This window comes from Squalius cephalus, assembly GCF_949319135.1.
Source record: "Squalius cephalus genome assembly, chromosome: 6".
NCBI lineage: Eukaryota > Metazoa > Chordata > Actinopteri > Cypriniformes > Leuciscidae > Squalius > Squalius cephalus.
Window position 1 is genome coordinate 43,565,227 of NC_137127.1, and position 6,615 is coordinate 43,571,841.

Genomic DNA, 6,615 nt, shown 5'->3' on the forward strand with positions numbered 1-6,615 from the left:
ACAAGTTTGCTTAAACCATCAAAATATGACAAAAATAGTGTTCTGTTCTTCCCTCATATTTTAAAATATTTAAAATATATAAATATAAAAATAAATTTAGTGATTAAAGTGATTTAGTAGAAATCATACATTGTCTGCAACATAGTCAGTTATTAATATTTCATTGTCCTCTCTTGGTCCTTTGTTTGACAGCCTGCAAAAGTATGTCTGTACAATTTGGCATGTTTCATTGTGTTATCACAAATAAAGAATTGACTCCAAGCACAACTACACAATACGCGTACAAAATCTTTACCACATTTTTAATACTATTTGAATAAAGGGTGAATATATATATAAATTTTCCTTGGCCTCACTTTTGGCCACTACTGTATGGCAGTTCATTGACTTTCCAATTGATCTTCAATAAAGCCACTTTTATGAGGATTTCGGGCTTTCCTGAGTTGTTGGATCCATTGATGGAACTCATGTTTGCACAATTGCTCAAACTAGAAAAAGATTAGAAAAGAATAGAAAAGGATTCCAGAGCATAAATACTAATTTGTGATAATTTTGCACAATGCAAAGCATTTTTTTTATATATATAAATTAACATATTAAAGCTTCAGTGTCTTAATTAAAGGATTTTATTATAATTAGATTAAATGATTGGTGTCATGCTGCTGTGACATCACCCTTGCAGGCTCACAACTGGCTGATTCAGAGGTTGAGGACGGCCATTTTGGGTTGACATCACTGTAGTCCTTAGTTCACCGTCAGCACTTCAGAATCAGTCTTAGACTTTACTGAAAGTTGCTTTTAGCTTCTTTATAAAAGTCTCCTACTCTTAGAAAAGTCCTACTTTTTACTAAGAATTTTTTTACACTTAAGTCAAAGCTTAAGACTATTCTTAAGAGCATTTCTTAGAAGTTTTATACATGCGGGCCCAGGTCTTGATATACCCGCTGCCAAATTATGAGATGATATAAAAAAAATATCTATATTGCAGTTTTTCCCTATGGTATCGATGTCAAAATTGTGGCCAGTGAAAAACCTAAGTGGCTAGTAACTTTGAAAACTACTGGACACAGTGGCTGGTGAGCAAAAAAAAAGTCAAGTCCTGGTTAAAGGAACTATGAAAACATCCCTTCTGTGCGAAAGCCCTCATAGTGTAGGAAGTTTAAGGAACAAAGTTTATTCAATTCCTAATCCATCACTCTGATACGTGAAGCATCTGCACAATGTATTCTGGATGTTGTTCACCATAAAACAGGCAACAAATCATCAACACAGATAAAGATCTCTCTCCATCTCTATGCTTCCTCTGTTGGTTTCGCGGCAGCAGTTGGAGGTCAGCGGGCATTTTATTGAGTTGCATCTACAGGAGCAGGGTCCATTTAGCAGATTGCCTGTCAGTGATGATCTTTACTAAAAGGCGGCTGCACGCAGAGAGGGTCTTGGCAAGACACTGTGATGCTGCTGTTTGCTGTGGAGTGGATGCATGTGTAAATTCTCTGACCCATTTATCATGCCGTAAGCGCATTTCATCGCCATATGGTTCTGCTGTCTGAAAAGAGGGTTATTTGTATGAGTATACATTTGACAAGCTCAGGTTGCAAACATCCCTCATGCTGTTGAGTTTTTAATGGATTTGTGCCATAAATCACAAGATATTTTTGGGACATATTGGATTTTTCATTATGCAAACTCTCTCACTCTTTCACTCAAACATAAATTCTTTCAAAGATGATGACATCTATGCTCTAGCTGCCTGGTGCTGTTTTAATCATCTGGAATGCAGTGCCCAAAATTATTGTAAGCCAACTATGGTCATAAGTTATGTTGTTACCAACATGGTTCACCGATTAGCCATTTCCCAAAACCATATTTGCAATGAACATTCGCAAACAGCATCACAGACTTGTGTGGTGGGAACACAGCCATCATCCTGTGGTAAGAAGCATCTTGTTAGTGTGACATGTGTACTTAACTAGACCACACAAGCTCATGGATTTGTAACTATTTTACGTTTTGGCAAATTGGAGGCTAATTCATATGAATTGTTACGATCTCAAATAGTCAAATTTTCCAGTGAGATTGAAAACAGATCAGATGGTTGAAACAGATCATGCTCTTGAGCACAATAAGCAAGCTAACATGCAGTACATTACATATCTTTCATTCCATTCTGAAAAAAAAATATATACATTTAATTATATACTGTATTTACAGAGCATGAACATGATCTGTATTTCATGAACATGGCATCTGTCTCAAAGAAATTACGTTGTGGCGAAAGCTGCTTATTAAATGAAATGCATGTATATTGGAGTTAAGTGTACATAAACTGCATGTTGTTAACACGATTAAAAAATTGCTTCTGCTTGTCAGGTAAGAATGCATGGTGACACCACAGCGGCTGGATTGTGTCTAAATTGGCTGCTAAGTCAGACGTATTTTGTAAAATGATTACCGTCACTTACAGCACATTGTGATAATGATTTCTCCTATTGAGTCTTAATAGCTGTTTACACTGAGGACGAGAACTAACTAAGGCCTATATAATCTTTAGAATTCTAATGAGAATATGGAAGTTCATACAACAGCTGTAACAATAACAACACAGAGAAAATACAACATTCTTGGAATCAGTTTCTGAAAGTTTTTTCGAGCTAACACTGACAGAGTCTACTCTCCCTCTTTAAAGAGCTTGCGCATTTAACACAGGTGTCATAACTGCACTGTAGAAAGTAAACATGTTGTTGCTTTAAGGGGGTATTTCTACCTGATAAATTCTAATTTTACTGTTGTAACCTAATTCAATCAGGTTTATGTAACGTAAAACAAGGGAATGCTGTTTTAACTTAATTGAGTTACATTGACCCAATATACAATTTCCAATAAAGCTCAGGATGGACACATTGGACACATGCAGACTACGACAGCACCAGACCTATAGAGGGCAGTATAGTCATGATTTGTGTCAGCTACAGGACATCTGCTCTGAAGCACAAAGAAGAAGAAAATGTGTTTGTGTTTGGCTGCTTCTTGCTGTCTGCGAATTTTGCTTCAATGAGAAATTGTGATTTGATGTTATTATACACATTATGCTGCATCAACTTGAAAATCAACGTTGTTAAATGATTCTTTCAGGTTAAATAAAATGAGCTAAAGTAACACAATGCAACATTTTGTCACAACTTATTTTAATTGTGTTCAATCCACCTAATATGAATTAATATAAAACTACATGAATCATTTTTGTTAGCATTAACTGGGCATTTGATCTGTAATTCCCTGCATGCTTTGCAAGGGACTGCATTAGGAGAGTAAATTTAGGGATTAAGTGGTATTTTATGTGTTTTTCAGTAAAGGGAAAGATGTTGGTAGTTTATATTAGTGTTCAATATTGTTCAGTTATGTTGGACATTCAGAGTTGTTTATTGTTACTGATGACTGTCTTTTCTTAGTGGTCAGTATATACATTATGTGTACTATGTAATGATGAATGACTTTGATTGATTGGAATTTAAACCTCAGGAAATGTTATTATAAAATTAGGTTGAACCAACAAAATGTAATAAATAGTGTAATAAAGTTAGGCTGAACACACTAGAGTAAATTAATTTGACCTAAATGAACTAAATTGTGTTGACCCAACTAAACTGATTTATTTTGAATGAACTAAATTAAGTTGTGAGTAAGAAATTCAATTAAAAAAATTCAATTCAAAATTCAGGGTAATGATTTATATTTATGTATATGTGTGTGTGTGTGTGTGTGTGTGTGTGTGTGTGTGTGTGTGTGTGTGTATGTATATAAAAGTTTCTATCAAACTTATTAAGTAATTAAACCTTGCTGGAGAAGCAACATTTATTTTAGATGTTACCACATGAAGTTGAACTGACAGAACCCAAAAAAAAAAAATACACAAAGTTCCGTCATGAAACTCTATGGCGCCTTAATGAAAGATGGGCACGCTTTCTAATGAAAGAAACTCTGATGGGTCCTTAACTCAATCTGCTTGCAATCACATCATTCTCTATAGGGCACAGCTGATTGGTTCCTGCTATATCAGCAGCCAATGAACTCGCTGCTCAATCTTCAAATACTTACTCAGCATTTGCTGTTAGCAGTCAGAAACCCCTCACCTTCCCCAGCTCCACCTGTATAGATCTGCTACGGGTAATTCATGTACGCTATTGTGCAGCAGCATGTCTGCATGTGTATTGGCAGTAGCAAGTCACGTACTTGCTCTGCAGCAGCAGCGTAGCAGATCTATTCCGCCAAGACCAAACATATAAACATTGTCATATCTATAACCATGCCAAACACTCAGAGAGTTGTCATGACAGAAATATTAATGAAAAGTGTAAAAAAAAAAAAGAAAAGAAAAAATAAATCAACAAAATAAAAAATACCTGCAGTCTTCAGACCACAATCACAGTGGCAACAACACACATCACTCCATTAAACACAGACAAGCACATTTATAAAGCTAATAAAGTAATTGTTATTTTTATTTATCGTTTTTGTTGTGAACAGGCCTGTAGAAGCCATAATGTGATCATCATCATCATATGCCATTATATACGCACACATGTGCTCGTACATGTTATTATGATGTTTGGCTGTATGATTACTGCACTATATTGTTCTTTCTGATTATTACTATTAATAAATCTAACTATTAACATGTTATTATGTTGCTTGGCTTTAAAGTTTGATTACTGCTGTAAGCGAATTTACAGTCAAAGACCCAGAACCAGATATGATGAATGAAGACCCGGAGTCAGAATTATAATGAATTAAAGAAAAGTTTTACTGAAGATAGTTTGCAGTTTCATCAGCAGAAGTCAGCTTCAAGACTCACAAGTTCGTAGGCCGCCCCCCTTTCAGTTACAATGATCACAGCAGTTATACCCTTCACCAAGGTGTAAGCTACGTCCTTGCTTCAGGTTGAATGATTCTCATTGGCTAAGAAACAGATAAACATAGTAATTTCCCACACATATACAGATAAACGGAAGCATTTCTCCATCGATTATGCAGCTGACAATCGGACCCTGAAGTTAGGCACGTCGTGACCTTCCAGTTGTCAGATTTCTGTTTCTAGGCCCAGCCTGTCCAGAACAACAACTCAGTCAATCTCCAATAATGCCAGTTGTTCCCTGTAACCAACAAGATTAACACACACACCGACACACAGCTTCCTCAAGGTTGGATTTGGCCAGACTCTAACTATAAACAGGAGAGTTGTCTCAAAACTTCAAGATAATACGTTCTTTCTCTCAAGGAGTGGACACTTTATAAATGGAAAGTAAGGCTTTAACTGAGAAATGGTCCCTTAAACTATTGACTTCAATGACCCAAGTATGTTTTAACACGTTGAAGACATTTCTCAACAAAACGAGTCCATATTTCATTTCTGGAAGCCGGGCTAAATGAGCAAGCACTGTTACTGAATTCATATCAAATACAGACATTATGAAAAGAACATTTCAGTAACCACACTTCTATACCAAAGTAAAATCTCACAAGCCTAGAGAAGTCATTCAACTCATGTGATGTTTAGAAGGAAAAATATTGATTAATACCTTGATTATAATCACTCATTAGATATACATTGAAGCAGCAGCAGATTCCAAACTCCACTCCCATCTCTGCATTATATTATTCTTTTCGATTATTTAATATTAATATTATTTAACATATGCATATTTTATCATATTGCTGTTGCTATTAAATTTAAGCAATAAGGTTCTAGAGACTGTAAACTACCTTACTGCTTTCATGAAATGGTCATATTAAAACTATTAAGGACACATTTTCATATATAAGGACAGTGTTTTATATGTGCCATTCTTACACAACAAATAAAGTTCCTTACTTATAAAAATAACAGAATAATATTAAATACAGTACACATAAAGAGTGAAGAGTTTGATTATAGTGGACAGATTTTCAGTGTAATGCACAAGACAGGAACTTTTCCAAACAGCGTCACTTTTATGGAATGTGTAATGACCTGAAGGTCAGAAATTGTGGGAAAGTTTGTTTCCATTTTGGATGATGGTCTTCACCACACAGATATGTATGCACAGTCGTTCAGCTGGATCAGTCACTATTAGAGCGGCTGTGATTGGATGAGCACTAGTTCGCTAGTGACAGAGGAAAGGCTGATCAAATGTCAGACAAATGTCAGGTCCCTATAGAGAAATATGAACGTCCAGGCGAATAGGTCACCGTGAGTTCACTGTAAAGATGGCAAAGGGGGCAGAGCTTGGCGTCTCCTAACTGATCTGTGATGACGTGGCAAATACCAAGCTTTTAACAGTTTGCTCACAATCTGGGGCAAAGGAAAAATCGATTTGTTTTTGTTTCTATCTTACTGACTTTCTTAGGGGATAGAACAGCACAAAAACTAAAGATGATAAAAAACTATACTGAACATAAAGGTGAGTATTTTAACCTTGTTTTTTTCCCCACATCTTCCAGTTTCTCGGAGTCACAGAATTTCCAATAAGAATAAATGACACAGAACTGTTTGACATTTAAAAAAAAAAAAAAAGTCATATATTTAATATCTGTTCTCGTCTCACAAAATACCCCAATTTGATCTTCTTCTTTGTGCAG